Below are 23460 nucleotides of genomic sequence, written 5' to 3'. Positions count from 1 at the left end.
GAGATACCACTGTGCCCAAAATATGTCAGCCTACAATGCCTGTGCCCCCCTCCACAACTTGGAGGCTGCAGCACCCTAGGCAGGAGGAGATCTGCTGTGAGGTTAGTGCAGGCATTCAGCTTGAGAAGAGGAGTGGGAACTGAGCTGCCTTGCAGAGAGGGACAAGTCCTCAGGTAATTGAAATGGTCATTGATTTTGGTGCTTCATGTACAGCTAATACCAAATGAAAGGTTGTGCTGTGTTTAAGATGGCTGAGGGACAGGACAACTTACACATGCCTTTTCTTTAAAGGTCATCAGTGAGAGAATTTTGACTGTTTGGAATTCCTAGACACAACTTTGAAACTTGATTCTTACATGGGTAAAAAATTACATCTCTGTTGTCTTTCTGGGAATCCCATTTATTTTCTTGGAGCTGTACTTATCACTTCTGAGATGACATGGATGTGACTACTACATAGGAATCCGGGCATTTCTCTTGGAGTGCAGAAATCTCAGAAGCCACTTGTTCTGCAAAGTGCAAGCCCAAAGGGCTCTTGGGATACCATCAGGGTCCTGACACACCAGCTTGTGAGCTGTGAGACTTCTCTTGCCTCAGCTTCTTGTTTTGCAGCTGAACAGCAAAATCAGCGCTGGTCTTGGGACATCAAACAGCCTCATACCTGTAAGTGGAATCCTGGTTCATAAACTCCCAGAAGAAGTGGCCAGTTTAGGGAGGATAGAGTGTGCTATGTAGCCCTTTACATCTTTGGACATTGTGATTTGATCAAGAATACATTTTAGGAACTTAATGGGAAATGACGAAGGAAGAGATAACCTGTCTCTATTGAGAAGACAAAAGGGGAAATGTGGGATGTATTCCAGTTCTCTGCCACAAAAATACCTTAATGCATTAGTCATCTGAATCGCTGTGACATGTTCTGGCAGTTCTGATGCCAAATATGAGACTGAAATACTGAGGAAAGACAGGTGTCGATAGCCTTTCTAGTAATGAGTGACGCCTCAGATATATTATTTGAAATAGCCCATTTTATGTCAGATAACTTGGGGTCCAACTGTTTACAAATCTAAAATCTGAGCTCAAAAGCATTCGGGGGAGCATGCAGATTCTAGAATGATGCTAGTCAGCCATAGTGTTGTGAAAGCTTGTGGGTGCTTTCACTCAAACCAACTTCACAGAAATAAGAAATTTCCTTAATGCTTGGGAAAATGTGACCCAGCTGTGAATATGGGGCTGCTTTACATGAAGCATTTCATTTATTCAACCAAATGGTCTGCCCTGATTCTTATGTGGTAATCATATCCATATCATCTCAGAAGTGACCAAGTACAGCTCCAAGAAAATAAAATGGATTTTTAAAGGAACATTAGACATGTAATTCTTATACCCATGTGAGAACCAAGTTTCAAAGCTGTGCCAAGGAATTCCAAATAAGAAGTAATTTTCCTGTTCCTAGTTAGGAAGTTTAAGATATTCAGCACTCAGATTTCTTCTCTCTCTTCCTCTCTCTCTCTCTCTCTCTCTTATTTTTTTATTATTTTTTCTTTGTATGGGCAGATACTGCAAAAAGAAATGTGTGTGACGACTGGATATTAACCTTCACTTGAGTTTCTGCAAGTATATTGCTATGATGAGAAGATGTTCCTTCCTCCATTTTCACAAATATGAGAAGGATAAAGCCAGGACGGATACACTGTACCTGGTTGAAGAGAGTGCTGGAAGAGGTAGGAATAGGATCCCCATGTTCTTTGTGTCCAAGGATGTCTCAAGCTCAGTTGAGCAGGTGAAGACTAACAAATGAACTGGAGACAGCATTGTAATTGTGGGATCTAGGCTTGTTTCATGTACTAAGTATTGGAAATCCCTTACAGTGCCAAGGGGAGGAAATTTGGAAAGAACACCAGAGCATTACATTATGAGAAGCAGTGATCATAAATATCTCTGACGTGCAAGGAATAGCTGGTGCTTACATCTGTCAAAATTATGAGAAGGTTTATTGTACATTACTTTCACGTTTTATTTTTAACATTTCAAGTTAATTATATTTAAATATGTCTAATGTGGATTAGAAAAGGACCATGAATCCTTGTTTTGACTTCCTCCCACTTAAAGGCCATCAAATTCATCCAGATATTTGTGTACTGATTTTACTAACTTCTGCTTACCTAATGCAAGTTTGATCCTGGCTTGAGGATGTCAAATGAGGATGAGTCACTATTGCTGTTGGTAGTTTATTCCATGAGTTAATATCTCTTGCTAGAGGGGATAGGGATGAGCCCAGTAGAGGAAGAAGAGGAAACAATGTTTATTTGTACCTTTGAAATGGTGTAAATTCAGTGTTTGGCTATTCAGTTTACAGTTTTGCTAGGTGCTTTTTTGTTTGTTTGCTTGTTTGTTTTAATCTCTTTGAAAGCATTTCTGTGTATATATTTTGTCACTTTATTTTGATTTCCATGTTCTAAGCAGTCTGAATTCCTTTGTTCTCCCACTGTAGCACATTTTCTCTGGCCATGGAGAATGTTTCTCTCTCCTTTCTGCCTATCTTTCAATTTTAAGTATCTTTTTCACAACTTAGATAACAGATTTCTCTATGGTATTCCAGGATTGGTCTTGCCAGTCTTGCATACACTGATAAAATTGTTCATCTGCTCACTCCTCTTCTGTTTAGATATTGCTCTCCTCTTGTAGTGTCAAGAACCATGAAAATATGAAAATCAAAATAGAAAATCCTTTTTTTTCTACTTCTAGATATAGCTAATTGTTTGGAAATACTTGCTATGGATTTCTCAAAGTAAAAAGTGGAAATATATTTGATATAGAAATATGCTTGATAGGTAAAGAAAACAAGATGAGTCCCAAAATAGCTATCTGATCCAAAATAGATCTGAGAATAACTAATTTTCTGTATATCTCAACCTATTCTTACGTTGGCCATTTACTAGATGAATCTGTAGTGTACTTCCCTCAACAGTTTCTTAGTTAAGGGAGGTCTGAGTGAAGACTGAATAAGATACAGTGTGTTCCTACTGCAAGGTACCAGACAGCTCCCTGCTTTCTACATCTATATCTCTATTGGGATTTATACTTACATGCATATTACTTTGCAACTGGTTGTTCCTGTTACCCAGTCTTTCATCTTTACACTGATCAGTGAATAACATGGGTGGATTTTTTCACATGGAGGAGATGTTGAGCTGTGAATGTGTCTGTACTGCTAATCTTACAATGATTTCACATACAACTAAACACTATTACTTTAACACACTGACAGTCACATGCTTGTGTTACTTTTCTAAGTGTGAATAACAAAAGATTCTGGTTTAGGATTAAAAACAGTGCCCATAAGCAGATGTTTGGAGACAAATTTTCAAAAGTTGGATTTCCTCAGTCTAGCCAAATTGATGTAGGTCAGCCAAACTTCCAGTAGACATTTTGGAGAACGCTTGAGGTCTTAGTGATTTCTTTGAAATGCATGAAGAGAAGGAAAAGTCTTTTGAAAGTCTAATCAATAAAACCTCAAGATGAAGAAACAGAGGATTTCTTAAAAGATAGAGGTAAAACATAGCTGATTTCTGAAAACAAAACAAAACAAAACAAAATAACCATCAAAACAAGAAAAAAATCTGGAGTCTGAGATGGAGTGCATTGGCAATTACAAATGGTTAAATTTTTAACAGACCAGTGGATTTTCTGTAATAGGCCAATGGTTTATCCCTGTTCCCACTGCAATCAATGCAAAAGATCCTGGGGAAAAACAGAATGGGGATCCTCTTAATTAACTATTTATCAACATATGCATATTTTTAAGTGGTTGTCAAGACTGAGCAAAACAAGATTCCAATCACTCAAACTGATCACAGAGTTCTAACCATGTTTTCTTGACCCTACTTCCTCTGAATCTTCACAAACTCTCTAGGTCTTATTTCTGTAGAGCATGAGAAAGAGGTATGTGAGCCAAACAGACTATTATTTATTACAATCTGTAGTGGGAGTGATGGCAGCTGTTGATGGTAGTTTTTCATTGACAGTTAAGTAAAGCCAAAAAGTGTCGTAATGCACTGTGCAGTGGCAGATGGTGAGTTACAGCAAGAGATTCTACCTCAACCAGTTCTTCACACTCATCTTCACTTTGAAATACCACCTCAGTAGAAAAGAGATCTAAAGAAAAATACCTGTTCAGCTGCCTTATTTCTACATAACTTTTATTTGGCTTGAAATGCAATCCATATACAAACAGCTAGGATGAAACAACTTGCGACAACAAGGAAGTAATAAGTATTCCATCCCACTGACAGTTTGGCTCTTATCTACAGCATAGTTTCTTCCTGTCATTATCCTTTTCCTTGCAAAATTGAGTTGATACCTGGGCCTGGAATAAAGCACCTGTCCATGCCGATGCTTGAAATTATACGGCTTTCTTTTCCAAAATCAATAGTGTAGCTTAGATAGAAGTGCTCTTTCCACACTGCTCTTTGTGCCCCACTTAGGTTTTATCATGAAATATTTCTCACATTCCAGTTAAGATATCTTAATGTCAGATGATGTCAGAAGGAAAAAGGTGACCACGTGGAGAAAAGCCTAAGCCTGACTAGTTCACATGGAATAATGGAAAAAGAAAAAAGCACTGTTTGGTTCTTGAATTTTAGCAATATTGGTGTCTTGGAAAACGTATCCTTTTCTACCAGCATTTGTTTCTACAAGATCTATGGATATTGAAAGAAAGTTCTTGCTGGTACAAGCAACTGCACTTTTTTGAATACTTTCACAATGATCATAGTACAGGATCTTGAAGGATGTTGTAAATGGTTTCCCAGGCATTTCATGATGTATTATGTATCTAATGATGGCAATGCACTTTAAGCATTGTCATTTTTATATTGAAGAGAAAAGAATATACATAATGGAATGGACCAGCATTATAAACATGGAAATAGTTCCCAAGTCTGCTAGTAGTCCCTACTGTATTCCGATTCAAGAGCTGGTGAAACACTGAACATATAAGCACTCCCTGCCAGTAAATAGGTTATTTAGTGCCTAGAGCATCAGCGTGGTTTCTGTATGTTATTGCTATTACATAGTGAGAATGATGCAGCACCGTATTTCCAAGTCAATGCACAAAATTCATGAGTCATAGCTGTGCTCTGAAGGGAGGGACATACCCTCTTTTTGTTTTGTTTTGTTTTGTTTTGTTTTGTTTATCTGTGCTGCATTGCTTGGAAAATTAAACCAAAACAATACAAAATATAAAATCAAAGTCTGTAAGTAGTTATGCTGATGTCCATATGAAAAATTAAGTTAGTGCTGAAAAGTAAATTAGATTACTGTACTTTAATCCTAGTGCTCCAACAATGGTTGATAATCACAGGTGCATTTTGTATGTTCTGGCTGCTTCATTGCTATTGTTTACATACCATTTATAGAAAAATTGCTACAGTCAGCAATCCAACAAAAAAAGGCATTGCGGAGGCTCTCTGCCAGAAGACCAAAGGTGCTGGCTGAAGTGATGGATCAACCCTCTCCTCAGCATCCACATCTTGCTTGTTGGCTCTTCAGCACAAGATGACCGAAGACCGCTAACATGGAGACACCAGGAACTTGTCACTGCAAAGGAAGCAGATGTGAAGATGCAGCACCCTGATACTTTTGACCTACGTCGTCTGACTGCTCTTGAGGAAACTGGTGGGAAAGCTGAAAAGAGTACAGAAGTGTGCCCCTTTTCATTCAGAACCAAGCATCTCATATTGCCCGGCTCCAGATAGTGAAAGAAAAACTCTTATTAGGTTAGCAGCAGCTCAGCTGCAAGCAACTGCTAAAGCAAAAGCGTGCAGTGGCTTGAGAGTTACAAGAGAACTATTTGGAGTCCTTCCACAGTGGATTAAGAAGATAAACTTATTGCAGTGCCTTCTATGGCAATTAAATGTGAATTATGTACTTTTTGAGCTTCTGAAAAGATGATTTTCCATCCACGAAAATAAATCAGCATTTTCTTATCGGGCAACCTGTGAAAGACCTTGGGCATATAAATTGGACCTGTACAATCTGCACACATTGATCCAGCTGTGGTTCTGTTATATACAGATCTTATATGTCTGAGAAAAACATGCAGACAAAACCTTATGTTTACATGACTCTGTGGCCTGTTACAAAGTGAAGGGACATGTCCAGTGTCATGGAAACTTTATTATTGCTCCCAGTTGATGAAATTCTCTTTATTGGCAGCAATATATCCTTGATATCCTTCTTTTCACAAAAAGAACATAATTGTGTTTATTTATTGTTTCTATCAGGAAATTCAGAGAATACAGAACAGTTTTCCATGGCGGAGAGTGCAGTGAATGTTTTTCCTCGCAAGTGATTGCAGCAGCACTGAGATCAGAACAGAACCTGCTTTTGCATGTAATTACCAACAAAACATCCACCATCTCAAATCCAGAGGGACCTCACACAGATGCTTAAAACACCTCTTTGGGAGCTGCCCATGCTGCACACACAAATGGTTACAAGCCCGTGTCCTAAAACAACAGCAGATCTGTGATGTGGCTGTGAGGAAAGGATTACACTCCTTTTCCTTCCAAGCAGCTCGTGGTCTCCTTCCCCAGGCAAATACTCTCTTGGATCTGAAAGGAACAAGGCAAAGCAGTACCCTCTAGTGTGCTCCCTGTGTGAGGCCAGGAGGCAGCTGCCCACCTGTGGCCTAGCAGGGTTTGCTGAGCCCACACAAGCCCACTATGGGGCTTGCCATTTTGCCATGCCCCCGTGCAGTTCCGTTCAAGAGCTTTTGATTTGGTTTGGGGGGATGGTAGGGGAAGGGAAGTGCCTTCTTTTTTTTTTTTTTCCTCAGCTGGGGACTTCAAATGTGTCATTTTCTTCTGTCATCTTAAGTCTCCAATCAGGGGCAATTATGATATTTTATTATGTAAATATTAAAGACAATTGCAAAGCTTTAATTAAAGCCAACTTTGTTTCTTCTCTCCTTCCCTCCCTCCCTCTTCCCGATTTAGTCAGGGACACAATAAACTTAATCAGCTGCCCCAAATTATGCATGCATTAGCCCGTGAGATTCAGCAGGACTGGGCTTCTCAAGGACAAAGAAATATACTGAGCTCCAGCATCTCACTTTGTTTTCTCCAGCCATCTTTTGTGGTGTGTCATGGGAAAAATTCTAATGAGGCTCTCTCTGCTGCTGCTGAAATTCCTGTCAGACACAAGCGTTGGCTCCTTCTGCTCTTTATTTCCCAGATACGAGTTTTCTGTTATCCTGTCCTTCTGTGAGGAACGAAAGCCACACTGCCAAAACATGTGCACTGGGATAGACTGAATTGACACTAGCTGATTACAACATATTTGGTGATCACAACAAATATAGTTTCACATTTCTGGAATTAATTTTCCTCCCTTCTCACAAAACTTAAAGTGTGCCAAAGAATGCATGTTAGTTTGCATCTGTGGAATTGTTTCTCCACATGTACTTTTACTGTACTGGATTTGATTGTACTTGTTACATAGGGTGTTTGTTGTTTTTGTTGTTGTTGTTGTTTCTTTTTTAAATATCCGCTATAAAGCAGAGTATGTGACATAAAGTCTTCTAGGAAAATTTCTGGCTCACTGGAGATTCAGAAAAATTTTCTAACTCTTCCTTCCTATGTCTCTTCCAGCAAGCAAAACTCCAATTAGCAAATCTGCTCGAATTAGCAAAGTGTCAGGAGGGAGATAGCCACAGCCCTCCTGACTGATCACTAAGAGGGGAGGTGCAGTCTGATCTCTTTCTTCTCTTTCATTATGCATGTACGTCACTGAGCACAGCCGTCATTTTGAGCATGTGCTGCATGATGGTGGCGGGGAGCTGCTTCATCCAAATGGTTGTGGGTGTTTTTGTTTGCTCATTGACTGAATAATAGCTTGCTGCTGTTTGCATTACGGAAAGAAATCCTGGAAATGCAGCCTTCTGGAAATATTTGTGCTTATTTATGTCAGTGTGGCTGTCTCTTTTTAAGAAGGCAAACTAAAAATAGGAATTTCTCCTGGTCTCTGGCTGGCTTGCTTGCCAGAGTGCCAAGCATAGCTTAACAACGCAGAGGCTCAGTGTATGCCCTGTCTGGGAGAGGACCAAGAGGAAACAAGATTTTAGTCTGAAAACATGATGTCATCCCATCTACCAAACCAGCATCCTTGCTTAATTTCTGAGATCAATGTCAGATATGTATGGATCAAAACAGAAGGAGTTTGCCATTATAGAAATGAAATCTATACAACTTAACACCTTTTCTGAGACACTATCCACTATTTATCAATAAAATAAATACAATTGGTTCAGTTCTACCTTTGTATTCTGCTACTGTGAGCCCTCCACCCATGGTCAAGGCCAGGGGCAATACTGCTCCACTGTGAGGTTGGGAACCATTCAAGAGTAGGTCTCTGACAAGGGTGAGCTCAAGGAAGAGTGGGAAAAAAACTTTCTCTGCAGTCTAGGTGAATCAGCTCATGTCAGCCAATGTGAATCCAGAGGGGTTCCCCAAGCAAAGCTGAGAATTTTTTATCCTATTACCACTGTCTCATACTTAGGATTTGTTTTCAAAGCAGGAAGGTGTTAATTTTACTGTACATTAACTCACTTGTTTTCTCAAGATCAGTTAGGTGTCTAGTATAAACTACCTGTTTGAGATACAATGCTTACTTTAATTACCTGCCTAAGAGTAAGATCTACAGATGCCTAGGATCTATACACATTTTAACTGATGAAGATGTGACTAATTATTTCCTACTAACAATACCTTTTCTTCTAGTAAAGCAAGTCTTAAGCTCTTCTTAAATACTACTAATGTACTCTGGAGATACCAATTGCTGATAGCAAATTTATTATTTGGTTGCAGTATAGTGAATTTTAGCTGTGTTTTAAGCCCCAAATTTCTAAGCCAATAAAATCTCAGTTAATTTGGATGAATCTTCCCCTTTTGTTGCTATAATTATACCAAGGTTTATTACACTTCTCAGCAGAAAATTTTGGCAATTGGGAACAAGCAGAAGAATAAATTTACAGTCAGAAAAAATATTAAATACTTGAGCTTTTAAAATGGATGAGACTAAGCTGATTTTCAAACACATGGTTAGTAGGACATATTATATTCATTTACATGATAAGTGACTTTTTGCCTCTTAAGCCCAGAACAAGTAAGAGCACAACAACAACTAAGTCTTCTGACAATCTCATATTTAGGTTTTAGGGTTTTGCCATTCAGCATTTACATTTAATCTTCTAACTCAGACGAAATATACCCTTTGGTCTAGCTGGTTGTATTATTTTTTTTAATGGAGCAATCATCAGAATTCAGTTAAAAAAGAGAAAGTCTTGCTCAGTAATAAAATTGCAAAAGTTCTGCCTTTTATATCTTGGCATTGCTTGCTTGCCTGTTGTGTAATATATTAAACTGTTATTTGTTTGAGGTTTTAATGCTCAACTCTCACTAGCAGGACTAATGCAATGAAGACCCAAAGGATTTGACTTTGTTGTGATAAGCTGAAGTCTCCATCAAAGTAAATGTAATGCATTTCCTGAATCTCTGGACAAAAGTTATTGCAATATCTTTAGTGCAGTTGTGTTAAAGAGGCTAATTAAAATAATACAATGGGAAATTGCTCAGTATAGTACTACACAAATAAGGTATGGAAGTTTTCTGCATGCTACAAAATAGCCAGCCTGTTGAGTAGGTCTTTGCTATCCCAGGTGAAGCTAATAAGGAAGCAGCTGCCACCTAAGGAAAATCAGAAGGCAGCCGCTCTCAAGGCAGACAGGTGTTCAGAGTGCATAGAGAAAGGATAAAATTGTTATGTGCATATGAAAGAAGAAGGGAGAATGAGCTGGTGTGTGACAGTTGGATCATTCAAGCCACTGTAGAGGAAAGGCAAAGATAACATAGGAAAAAAAAGTGGGGTAGATGCAGGTCTTCCTCTATGCTTTGTTATGCAGAGCATCACTGAAGGGCTGAAGATGAAGTGCCAGGCCCAATAAGGGCAGGGCATGGTATGGCCCTCCAATTGCCTACAAACCCAGAAAGGCCTGTAGGCAATTCATACTAACTTTAGATATACGGTTTCTGAAATGTGGTATGTTACGAAATGTGGTAACAGAGAAGAGGAAACACAAAGTGTTTGAGGCATTCCAGTAGTTCTTCATAGGTCCTAACACCAGGCTGTTATGAAACTAGAACCAAATGCCTATTCTATCATGAAACCACTTGACCTTGCTGCAATACAATGCTGAGAAAATTGAGTAAGGTCAGAAGCATCATGGAATGATAGCAGATGAGGAATTGTTTTGCTTTTAAACTTTCATGAAAAAAGAAGGAAGTAAACATTAGGAGCATGTATGGTAGAAATCCTGGAGTATGACTTCTACTCTGGAAAACAAACAGACAAATAACTATAAACAAACAAAAAATAAACAGAAGAAAAGGACAAAGGAAAGTGAAAAGGATTCTGCTTCAGAAAAGAAAGAAATGTGTGTTGGAGGCTACATCAGTGGAAAAAGTGACTGGCCAGAAACCAGGTAAGACAATTTGAATGAAAGGAACATTTCTGTTGAACTCTTCAGCTTTCTCCTTAGGTCACAAACTCTTTTTTTTCTTTCTCTATTCTATTTGCCTCATGATCATGATATAAGAACCATGACTAAAATAAGAGGTTTTTGCACTACATGTTCTGGGTATTACTTGCTTATATTTAGTTTCTATGGACAGGATACAAGTAAGTGGACTCTGATCCACTTGCAGGTGGGCTTAGGAGACAAAGTAAGGTTCAGTGGCATGCAAACTTGAAAAAGCATTCCTAGATCATAGCAGGTGAAGATCTTCTAGGAGAAAGTAAATAATGTAAACAATCAAATATGTTTATATTTTATGTTTTGTAATATAAAACTTATGTAAGGAATCATTGAATCATGGAATTGCTCAGGTTGGAAAAGGCCTTCAAGATCATCAAGTCCAACCACAACCTAACCATACTACCCTAACTTTAACAACCCTCCACTAAATCGTGTCCCTGAGCACCACATCCAAACAGCTTTTAAACACATCCAGGAAAGGTGACTCAACCACCTCCCTGGGGAGCCGATTCCAGTGCTTAACAACCCTTTCTGTAACGAAGTGTTTCATGATATCCAACCTAAACTTCCCCTGGCACAACCGGAGGCCATTTCCCCTCGTCCTATCACCAGTGAGAAGAGACCAACCCCACTTTAGGAAGGTTTGAAATAGACTTGTGGAAAGAAGGAACTAAGCACTGATATTAGCTGTCTTGACACACTGATAACTACTCCTGTTAGGATACTACAACTACAAATCTTGCAGAATTCAGAGTGTCTGTCCATATCCAGACACTTCAATTATTGGCAAGTTTTTTATGTTTCTGGCTCACACGTACAGTAAATCTATGCTGAGTAAATTAGCTGAACAGTTGGCTCATCAATATTTACATAGGAGGCCTTTATAAATAACCTATGAGATTTCCACACGTTTGCTAAACTTACAGTCAAGACATCCAACACAAGCCCCAAGAGCTTGCTTTTGGAAACACTTGATGGAAGAAAGTTTGTAAAGTGCATGGAAGAAAAATTACCAAACAACCCTTATCGATGTTAATATCTGTAAAATCTGCCTTCAGAATTACTCCTCTCTGTCACTGCTGTGCTGCATTGTTTTCAACTATTCTTTGACTATTTGGGACAAATGAAAGCAAGCAAGTCAATAAAAAGCCTTCCTGGCCTGTAATGTTGTCACCAAAAATGCAGAAAAGTGGCTTCTGATATCACAGAATACCCTCAAGTGAATACACGAGTTGCTTATCTTTGTAGAGAATAATTAACATGTTAAATTTATTTCATGATTTTACATAAGGTGTTAAGGTGCTCTTTTCTAAATGATTTGCAGGTGATTGTGATCTGTCAATATCACTCTATTTTTCTTAATGGGAATCATTTATCCAAGGCTAGAATGCTTCCTCTAGAAGAAAGAATGCATAGGGTAGCACAGGTGTAAATCTGAAATGGTTGATTTGAAGGCCATGTGCTACCTGTTCCCAGATGCTGAAATGAAACTTTCTTTGTGTACTTGACTGTGTAGTGTATCATCCTTGCTGCCTCTGACTGAGGGCTGAAACTCACCTGATAACTCTTGATGACTGCAGTAGCACCTCTTGCTGTGTGCAGAGCTGATCAACCCTGTCTGCCCTTCCTGTTGATTTCTATTTGCAGCCTGATGAGGAATTCAAATACTATTAGGTGAGAGGAAATGGGGGAAAGGGAGGAACAGAGAAGAACTCCCTAGGAGAAGCTCTGAGATTCATCTCACTGGACTCTGCTGATAGGGGTGGGGAGCATTTTTATGAGCACTCTGAAAACTAAACTTAAGGCACTGAGGAGATTGCCCTGAGGGAGGCCTTTGGAAGAACACGCTGTCTGGTGGAGTCAGAGTAACCTGACAAATGCTTGTCTCGGCTCACCAAACCTTTGCACTGATGATGTTTTGGGTTGTTTTTTTTGTAAGCATCACAGCAAGAAGATCCTTTGAAGAGCAATTAAAATTCACAGGGAGCAACTTAAAGAGGAAGGAAATGTTGTCTTAGTGTTTCTAAGATGTTCCTCCTGTTGCACTGTGGTGGCTCACAGTATGGAGGATGTCACAGGAGTGTCATGTGAAGATATGGGAAGGGACTTGTGGTGTGGAAGAGGAAAGGAATTGAGTCTTCTGACAGGAAAGATCCTTATGAAAGGGTGAGCTTCCTAGTGATTTGTTTGAAGTAGGTCTTTGATGAAGGGAGCGTAATGATAATTTTGACGTTTTAAAGAACTCATCTAGCCCCTGGCAGCATTTCTTCTGCCAGTAGAGCCACTTCTCAGAGCAGACATCATAAACAACAAAGAAGCCATGTTCCGTGCTGTGTATCTTGCTAAGGACTTATCTCTTCAGAGGAAAGGATCATGTGCAGTCAGTGTGCTCTGTGGCAAATTAGACAAAAACAAACTTTCAGCTGAAGTAGCTTTGATCACTGCTGATTGCTATGATGTTAAATGTTGTTTGCCCTATATTGGGAACAGCCAACCTTCCAGAGCCTGACAGACAAGAAAATAAACGTGTAAAGTCAGAAAATCACAGGTTTATAAACTACCTGATTTAGCCTCTGGCAGGTATTTTTAGCATGAAGACTGCTATACAGCATGAAATATGTTTTATTCTTTCACCAATTTAATTAATGCCTGAATGTGTTTTTAGTATATTACATTTGCTTTTCTTAGTAGCAGCTATAGCTTTTCATTGAGAATACAAAAACAGTAATAATGATATTTTGCAGGCAGTTCTGCCCTCAGTATCTGTGCTAGCATATAGGATAGATCAGGGCTCCTCTGGCCCTAATGACATGTGGCACAACTTACAGTCATGTAGGTAGGCTTTTCTCCCCAAACAGCAGTCTCATCAGTATTGCCTATTGTGAAAAATCTCTGGCCCATGCTACACCCTGATGTGCCTTGCCACTGTTTGGGACCATTAGCACAGGCCAAAAGTGTGTCAGAAAACACACTAACAGTGAAATAGCACAGACGCTCACAAGCCAGTGATCAGATCACACCCTGGACCATTTCAGTTTGCTAGTACAATTGTAGCCATCTTTGTTTACAGTGCTGTTAATTTTCTGGGGAGCTAGCTTCTGTTCTGCTGTGCAATCACAAGCATTTTGTAAAATGTAGCACCTTCCTGTGGTGTGTCCATGGTAAATAAAAGGGCCCACTAAGGGGCTATACTCTTTCAGCTAGCTAGAGAAGAACAGAGCAGTTTCCTTCTCCAGGGGTGTTGTGGATTGAGTGGTTCTACTCAGCCACAGCTGGAAGAATGTCCTGGCTGGTCCCTCCAGCCAATTTGCATCTTTTGAGCGGTGTGGCACTCCTCAGTGTTTTGGATGCTTCAGATTACTTTCCTCATGTTCTTTAGAAACTTCTCAGGAAGGCCTAAGGAGCAGGTCAGGGTTTTCAATGGGACTGATAGAGGTTTTCTAAGGGATTGATAAGGCACCGGGAATTTCAGGCTTCAGGAGGATTAACTCTTAACGTGCCCCTTGCATGAGGTGAGCCTGGGTAGTGTTGCAGAGGCAGCTGCCCTGCAGCCTTCTGGAGAAGCACCCTAGGGGATGAAGGATGAGTTTAGCAATGACTGGAAAACAAACTTATGTTAAAGGAACTGCAGTCGGCCTCCGTGACTTAGTGCCACCAAGGAAGATGTGATTTAGAGGGCTGTTAGAGCAGGTACAGAGCAGGTTCTCTGCCAGTTTGAATTTGTATCTCCCTAACAGGTCAGGAAGAAAAAGGATTTCTGCTTTTGATCAAGTTAATGAACACTCATACTGTGCTGTCTGAAGTAGACGAGGGAATATGGATACAGATTTGTGTCTGTCTTTTCTATGTGCTGTACAAATATGGCAACACATTGTATAAGAAACATGCAATTCTGAGACCGATATACAGGATTTGTCATTTTGTTTATTTTCAGAAGACTATTCATAGTAAATCAAATATCAATTTAATACAAATGAAGTGTGGGTGCCAGCCCTCCCTTTATAGCACAGTCTATGTATGCCTTCAGTCAGCTTGATTACTGCAGTGGTAGTGTTATAGCTTGAAAGAAAGCCTTTACCAGCGTTTTGAAAGTGGAAAATCCTGTATAACCTTGATTATTGCTGAGGTATTTGGAGTTCACAGAAGACTTAAGTTTAGTGAAAAAACAAAAACCTTCTTGTCCACTGAAGCTTGACTGTTTGATAGCAAAAACATGCCTGGCAATAAAAACAAGGAAGTGAGAAATTCCAGTTAAAGAACTTAAGCCTGATGACTGTGCCTTTTTTTTTTTTTTTTCTTTTCCAAGAAAAGCCCACGTCCTTTTCAGAAGACATCAGTGCATCTTGCTCAGAGCTGACTAGAAGGCTTGCTGTGAGAAACCCTGACAAAATTATTGAATGAAATCTTGTGCATGCTTCTTGTAAACTGTTCCTGATTTGCTGATGCATCTCCCTTCCATACTAAATTAGTGCTCCATGCAGCTACTGAAATGCCACTGACACAGGTGGTATCTTCAAGCTGAAGGGACAAAAGAGCTGTTAGAGAACTGGTGGCAGGAGAAAAAGCAGAAGAGAAGAGGAAGCAAAATTATTTTGATGAGGTCTTGCATTTCAAGTTTTCAGGTTTTTCATAGGAAGCTGATTAGTAAAGATTGACATGGTTTTGGATCACTTTTCATTCTAAGGGAAGATGTAATATTAGATAGCGTTAAGCTTCAATGAAGAATAAACTCTTCTTCCTTGGACCTTCTTGTCATACTTAGCGCTGGATAGAAATGCTTTAACTTGTAATTGACTTGTAAGTCTAGTCATTGTTTTTCAGGTCAAGGAGTCCAGAAATGATGGTAGTGGTCTGTTTTTTGAAGATATTTGTTTTTGTTGCACTTGAATCTTAGTAACGAGTTGTATTTAAGCTATTGAACCTTCAAATTGTTCCTTCCTTTGAGAGCAAAAATGATTATGGGGGAAAAAAAAGCATCTTCTTGGCTACTTTTTAAGAAAGGAGGACAGAAGGCTAAGAATAAGTACAAAATAGGCAGAAGTGAAACTGTATGCAGCAAGGAAGAGAACAGAATGGCCCTACAGGAAGATCTGACCTATCCTTAGAGAATGGATCAGAATGACATCTAGACTAGAACAGAAGAAAGCATAAGGATGCTGTGTCTGAGTCTTGGTTACTATTGTATTGTCTAAAATTCAGTGAAATTTTGTTAGATACCTTTGCAAAGGCTGTGCGTTATGAGTTTCCACTCAATGTATAGGCTTTGAAGAGAGAATTAATAGTTTCTCTGTCTCATAGAGCTTGGCTACTTCTCCATGCAGATCTGCTTACATGTCCATCTGGAGAGCATATTCACATGAAGACAAACCCAGGGAGAAAAAGTTTACAGCCAGTTCCATTTTATTTGCTCTCTCAGTGGCTGAGCTAGCTAAGAGAACTCATCATGCATGTAATATGATGATACAGTTATACACCTAGCAGGGAGCCTGTTGGTGAGGGCATGACTGCTGCTGGGTTGCGCGTGCAGAAGAGGTGGTGGCCAGACAGCTGGAGGTGGCAGTGTCTCAAACTTCTATGCCAAGATTTGCCACAGGATGTTTTAAGGAGCCCTGATATACAGGGTATCCTAAAAGACAGCCACAGAAACATCAAACAAATGTGAAAAGTGTGAAGGTGACAAGTGGAAAACTGTTATCAGGGACTACTATTCACACAATTTTTTTGAGTGACGACTTTATCCTCTGAGGTTTCTCTGAAGTACTATCTTTTTCCTCTTTGCACTGGGGCTGATACTGATTTTATTTGGAATTATAAATTATGTAAATTTCCTTTTCCATTCAGGCAGACTACAGTCCTTTTCCTAGAACAAGTGTGGTTTTCTCCTTGCTGGATATTTCAGCTAATATGATATATACTTCATGGGATTTGTTCTCTTTTAAAATTTGTTGGACTGAGATTGGTTTATTATTCACATATAATATAAGCTGACAGGAGCGATAATACAGGAGCGTGATTACGCAGAATAATTCATATTTTTTTTTCTTCTAGGCAAATAGATGCAGTTGGAAAGTATCTCTGATTTCAAGCAGTGCTGTCTTTGTTCAGTTTATAGCAAGAATGGAACTGTTGGGTTTTTAGGATGGCAAGAGTGCAGGCAGCTGCTCTGCACGTTTCCAGACTCAAGAGATACAGCAGAAAAGTTCAGTTTTGCTCTGCAGTAATATAAGAGGGGAGAGCCACAAGCTAGAAATAGGAAAACTTACTTAGATGAACGAATAACGACAATGGAAAAACTGGCTTTAAACCCTGTCTTTGTGGTCTCCTTTTCTTTCACACTCTGAAACCAAGGATAAAAATATCTGTTTTCTCAGAAGGGATTAGGAGAGTCTAATACTTTAAAAGCTTATTCAAAATGAGTCTAGACAAACAAATGGGAAAAAAAAAAAACACAAATGAATAAGCAAACATAAACAAGCAAAACTTAGAAAAATTAGCCAAGAACCAGAAAAAAAGAAATTTAATTTTTCAGACAGAAAAATAGTCACATTCAACGTGACCAAAGCTAGATGATAAAACATATTAAACGATGATGGTAGTTTTTGTTTTGCTTTGGTTTGGTGTATTTGGGGATAGAGAGGAACTTTTCAAAATGAAGTTCATATACTTATTTTGCCTAGTTTCAACATGTTCTTGCTTTCCAATCGAAATGGTTCTTTGTTCAGAGTTTTACCTAATCTTAAGTTTTCTAAGAAGTAAAATGAATAACTTCATTTTTTGTCTAACCAGTCATCTGATAATACAGTTATATTCACAACTCCATTTGAAATAATGGAATGCAAATATGTCTTTCCCTATGGGGCCTACGTGTTCAGAATCCTTCTACATTTCCAAGAGGTGTTCTTACATCAGTAGAAAAATGTCCTGTTGAGGCACAGGGAAAACCCTTCCAGTAGTGACAATTAATGTCATGTGCATTAGGAGGTGCTGGAACTTAAAAGTTGCATCCATTACGAAGGCACTGTCTATGGAAATTACATATGGATTTCCCATATCAGTGCTTTGGGTGCATTTATTTACAATCTAACTTGCAAACTCTCCAGTGGCATGATAATTATTTTTATTTATTCTGTGATCTTCTCATTGATGCTAAGTAAAAAGCAAAAAGTGTCTGAACTCTTGCCTGTAATAAACAGACATAAGTTTTCCATCTCAGCTTTGTGAATGTTCATTTCCTCCTGAGTTGTCACTTCAGAATTTCATACTTATTGCTGGAAAGGATATTTGTGGGACACTTTTAAAATGTTCTCGTTGGGCGTATTTTACTTTTCTATTAAATGGCATCGTCACATATTTTTCTTAGCTAGATTCAGATTTCTATCAGTCACTTGGAGTTGAAGTACCCTCATTCATTTGGATGGACTGTTTGGTCTTCTTGAGTTTTTCATAGGTTAAAGCAATGGCGTTGATTCCATGCCTCTTTGATAGCATTTGGGACTGGGGAGGAAGATGCAGTTATTTAGTGTGTGCACATCACCTTGCAATCCCTGAGTAGTCAATCCTGAAAAGCACTAAGAACACTCGGAAATGCTCCTCAGGGCAAAAAGAGTGTGGGGACAGAGGAAGCAGAAAGAAGCTTGGACTCCTTGGACAACATCAAAGACATTTTGTATGTGTCCAAATGGCCATTACTGCTGCTGTGGATTGCCTTCCTGTCATTGTGTGACATCCACATCTGGACTGCTGCTCTTCTTTATTTTCTTCTTCAGAGATTTTTGCATACGAAGAAAGAGCCCATAAGGAAAGCTGTCTGCAACATACTGTGAAAAGAGAACTAGGTAATGGAATCTAAAAAGGAAGTTCCAGTTATAACCTGGAATGGCAACAGAGGTATCACGTCAGGAAGGCTTAGATGTCAGCTGTATTAAGCCACTAATCCCAGTCTGTTATCTTGATTCATATAATTAACTCCTACTGTGAATCCAAGATGACATGAAGACAACTGTGTATCCTCAGCTAGCAGTAAGGATCAATTGAAGGTTCAGCAAACTACTTAGCAATGAATTCTATGACACTTCATTGGGAGCAAAACATGGGTGGAACAGGCAAGGGCTGGGTATATTATCATTTCTGGCATTATGTTAATTGCTCCGCTGATACTCTGTAAACTGCTGACAGTGCAGGAGTGGCTTGTTGCTGGACTCTGCCCTTGTTGATGCCAGAGGGGAAAGTCTAGTTCCCACCTCTTTAAAAGCCTTGCTGAGTGAAGGGGATCATGAGCCAATGGCTGGAAATATAAGCAGAAGTGACTTGTAATTGATAAGGGGAGAAAAGATGAAGAATCAGATAAGTATCAAGCAGGATAATCAAAAGTGTGAGTGAAAGAGGTGGAAGGAAATCGTTGTTATGTAGGAGAAGTGTCATTTAGGTACTCATGTACTACTGTGGAGCTCATCCATAATGATGTGTTGCATGTTGCAATGTTGCACCAGAGTTTTGGTAATTCCTATTTTATTGGGTTCATTCTTGCATCCTGAGTGGAATGACTAGCTATGGTGTCTGCTAAGCACAAGCTAGGAGTTAGGGCAATTCAAATGTTGCTAATGAGCATGTAGTGCCTTATTCCTTCACCGAGACAACTCAAGTCTACTCTGAAAATCAGCTTTTGTGTACTTGCAGCGTGGTGAAGCCCCTACAGAGCATTGTGTGAACTAAGGAGAGGTTTTACTACATCTTATCAATCACTCAGAGAATCAGAAGGCAGCTTTCCTTTTCTTCCTGCTCAGGTATAGATTGGCATCATTTTATTTCAGCTAACACTGCCTGATTTTGTTACCATGCTGAGTAACTGAAATATTTACACATCTGGGCACTGGAGAGAGTAACAAAAGTTCCTTTTGTAGAAAGTATGATGTTCAGTTACACAATCAGAGAAACTGGGATTTGGACCTTTTAGTTTCCAAGTCCCATTTTTCTCCACAGGTTGGATCAAAGAGAAAATCCTAGTGTGTTCAACAGTAGCCTGGAACAGAACCTCTCTGCAGCAATCTGCAGATAGAAATGGGACTTGAGTGGTGGGGAAGTTTTTTTTTGTGGACAATCAGCCTGACAAGGCTGAAGAGCTGTCAAGACTGTGGTGAGAAAGGCAGGCATTACGTGCAAATTTCAGGCAGAACAAGAAGTACGACTCAGCTGCTTGTGGCCACAAGCATGAGACATGAGGAACATGTAAGGTGCTCTGTGGAGGGGCCTATCTATGGGAGTCTGAACTGCCCACACCAAGGCAAAGGGGGAGGCGAGTGACTCATGCTTCTGAGAAATTTGGAGGAATTTTGACTTGGACTAAACCCAAGTGCTTTGTACTTTGGACTGTTTGGATTCCAACCTGGAGCTAAGTGGCTCAAGCCTTTTCCAAAAAAAAAAAAAAGAGATCTGTTTCACACACCATATCAAATCACATTTGCCTGATTTAGTGTCTAAGAAAATAGTTCTTCAAAATATGTTTTTATGAAGTTAGTTTTATGAGCTGAAGTTTATGGATATCGTCTTATAAAATATACATGCAGTAATGTCCTGTAGGGTATTAAAATTTAGCTCTGCAGGCATTTTAATGATGTAAAAGATTAGATCTGTCTCTAACTCTGCTGAATGCAGAAGTGAAACCTTTACAGTAGAGAAAAGAGTAAAGTGTTTTGACACAGAGGTCTTACAGAGATGATCTGAGACCATCTGTAAAGTGACAGGTGATAACCCCATGAGTGAAAATAGCATTTCCTCCCCCTCTCTCCTTAAAAAGCAGAATTACCTGCTTTAAAACACACATGTGCAGTCTCAGAGACAGTGCACTCTTTGCTAGCCAGATAAGAATCAATTCAAGTTGTCAGATGACAAGGTGATCCTTTTGCATTCCTTTTTAGTTTAAATTCATAGCTGTTGTTTAAAGCCAGCTGTGTTCTCTCTCTAAAAGTAACTCTTTGAAAGGTGAGATTAAGAAGGCTGGCACCATTCATCCAGCTAATTGTATACTGATTTGGTATAATGCAACAGGATTATGGTGTTAGAAGGAGAAGAGAAAGTCCAGAAACAGGGTAAGATCCACCCTGGATGTATATTCTTTTATTTTTATTCGAAAGTGTGAGAAAGTTGAGTCACTGACAATCTGTATATACTGTGTCACCTTGCAATCTGAACACAATCAAGAAAATACTATGTCCATACAGTAGATCCTGAGTATCCCATATTCAACACCTAGTCATGCAATTTATGAGAGTAACGAGTATAAAAGGTAGTAATCTGGGTACTTTTCACCAACCTCAAAAGAAGTTTCTGTACAATATGGAAAGCACTGCAGAATGAGGCTTGGGGATATTAAAGTAGTTTGTCACACAGCAGTCACTACTATACTGGGAATGGAATTATCAATAACAAAACATCATGTTCTAGCTACTAAGAGTGATCCTTTAACATCTTCCTATCTTGACAATGGTGAAGAGAAAGGACCAGCACAAGATTGCATGTGTGATCTAGGGAGGCTGTAGAGAATCTGGCTTTCTACTGACTTTTTACACAGTTTGATAATGATGGGAAAAGAGGGAATGGCTTTAAGCTAAAAGAGCTGAGATTTAGGCTAGATGTTAGGATGAATTTTTTTTTTTTTTACTCAGAGGGTGGTGAGGCACAGGCTGCCCAGAGAAGCTGTGGTTGGTCCATCACTGTAGGCATTCAAGACCAGGTTGGGTGGGGCCCTGAGAAACTTCAGCTGGTGGATGGAAACGCTGCCCATTGATGGAGGCTTGGAGTTAGATGACCTTTAAGATCCCCTCCAACCTAAGCCAGCCTACAATTGCATGATTTCTAGCTACATTGAGATGTAGAAGCAGTAATAGGTTTATAAATAGGCTGGTAACAATAGGTTTCCACTAGGAGCTGGAAAGGTCACAACTGACTCAAATGTTCACACTGTGTCTGAGACTCAGAGGGGGATTGATTGCAGAGATCTTGCTTTGTTCCTGTGTAAAGGAGAACTTTCACAGAAAGCTGAATCCTAATACCTGAATTTTGATTAATTTGTGGGTTTGCTTTAATTATTCACACCCTTCCTCTTGAAAACCACTGCCCACATATGCATGTTGAAACAGAACACCTATTTGTGATGATTTTCCTCTCCAGCAACCACTTACCTTGAATTACAGAATTCGAAAACAGCTGACTGTGAGGCTATAGGAGTAAGTACTGTGTTGCACAATGAGGCAAAAAGTAACTGGAAGAAAAATCCCATTGTAAGCATTTGCTAAGTAGTGCTGGAGAAGAAGAGTTTTTGCCTGCAAAGTGCAGCTGGTGTTTGACACGTTACATGAGGCAACTAGGAGGTCAGCATGCACTTCTAGTTAAGGTACAGGTGCTACATATTCCTTTCCTTGACCTTCCCTGCATTTCAAGTCTGACTTAATCCCTCCCTCAAGAGACTTATGTAGCAGCATAATCACTTAATTTATGCCCAGCCACAAGTGACCACAGGGGAAGCATGCAAGGAAAATTTTTTATTGCTTTCATTGGGAAATAGGAGAAGAGATTATTTTTGACAAGAGAGAGAATGAGAGAAAGACACATGTATGTTTTTTCTATACTGATCTTGATGTAGGCAATTATTTCAATAACCAAGTGAGTTTGGGGTATGTGTGGCTAACATACAGTAGAAAACAGAAACTGCATAAACTTCACAAATAGGTTTCACTGTACAGAAGACAAAGGATTTGTCTCACATTTTTGATACCTGATATTTGTCATTTGAAATGCATCTTGCATGCAATTTGCACCAGCTACAGACATAAATAACAAAGTTTTCCCCTAAAAATCTCTTGTAGCTAAAGTCAGACCCACAAACTTTGGGTTATATCCTTTATTTCTCTTTGTACTGGCCTTCAGAACCTTCCAAAGGGTGTCTTTTAAAAACATTTTTTTTCCCCTGAAACTTTTTGTCAGAGTAAAATCTTATATCTAGTTCTAAAAGTCAAGACAGCACTTACCAGTATATAGTTATGGCATTGCTCATCTAATAGATTGCTGAGTATATGCAATGATGTTCTGAAATACCGGGCATTTTGTATTTTACAAGAAAAGTGCATTAGATACTACTTACTGTATTTCCTGACTGTTGGTTTCTTTTATGATAATAATAGCAGCTTTAGAAAAGTTATTTACAGATACTATTTTCTTTTTTTCTGTCACTGTTGCTCAGCTGTCACTAATTGGAAAGAAACTGCAGCCTAAACAAACAATCATTTGCAATGACATTGGGACATACAGAGAATTTTAATATGTGTTTTTATTGGCAAATACTACATTAAAAAATATAAAAACCAAACCAAAACAAAAATGCTGAAACAGAGAGCCGCTTACCTTTTAAAGTTTCACAACAAATGAGTCCTTGACAGATGCATGAAGGATAACTACAGAAGGAGAAGTTACCTTAGTATAGCAAGAACTAAGTTGCTTGAAACAAGAGCTGAATCACTGCAGGCATTTGTGATAGGGTGGTGGAATATTGTTTAGGGCCATTCCCATGGGCAGGTCTTTCCTGCAGTCCCCAATAGAACTTAGAATCTCAAAAAACTTAAAAAACCCAGAAATATATGTCAGCCCAATAACCATGCCTGGAGCAAAATCCTGACCACTATACCCTGGCCAGAGTAGCCTTTTGGAGCTGCTCTAGCAGGGAATGGTACTAACGGGTCCAGAGACCCACTGTAAGGTTGCATTTGTGAGTGTGAGGCTTCATGGAGATATGGTTGGCCTGCAGGTAGTTTCCTAAAGAAAGGTTGTGTTTGTGAAGACATACTTCATGCAGTGTCATGTTAAGTGACTGT

The 23460-nt window shown here is 39.3% G+C and overlaps 1 long non-coding RNA gene across 2 annotated transcripts in view; it reads left to right on the top strand.

Moving 5' to 3' along the window:
• The window catches only part of LOC116216326 (uncharacterized), a 29343-nt gene extending 19960 nt beyond the window's left edge, over window positions 1–9383 (top strand). For both annotated transcript variants that reach the window (XR_014882158.1, XR_014882157.1), the window contains exons 2-3: window positions 1558–1724; window positions 5421–9383. This is a non-coding gene — a long non-coding RNA (uncharacterized LOC116216326). The remainder of the gene's footprint in view (window positions 1–1557; window positions 1725–5420) is intronic.
• Window positions 9384–23460: the final 14077 nt, after the last annotated feature.

This window comes from Meleagris gallopavo, chromosome 2 (genome assembly GCF_905368555.1).
Source record: "Meleagris gallopavo chromosome 2, MGAL_WU_HG_1.1, whole genome shotgun sequence".
NCBI classification, from domain to species: domain Eukaryota; kingdom Metazoa; phylum Chordata; class Aves; order Galliformes; family Phasianidae; genus Meleagris; species Meleagris gallopavo.
Note: the sequence above shows the minus strand (reverse complement) of the source record. Positions and strands in the feature narration are given on the sequence as shown.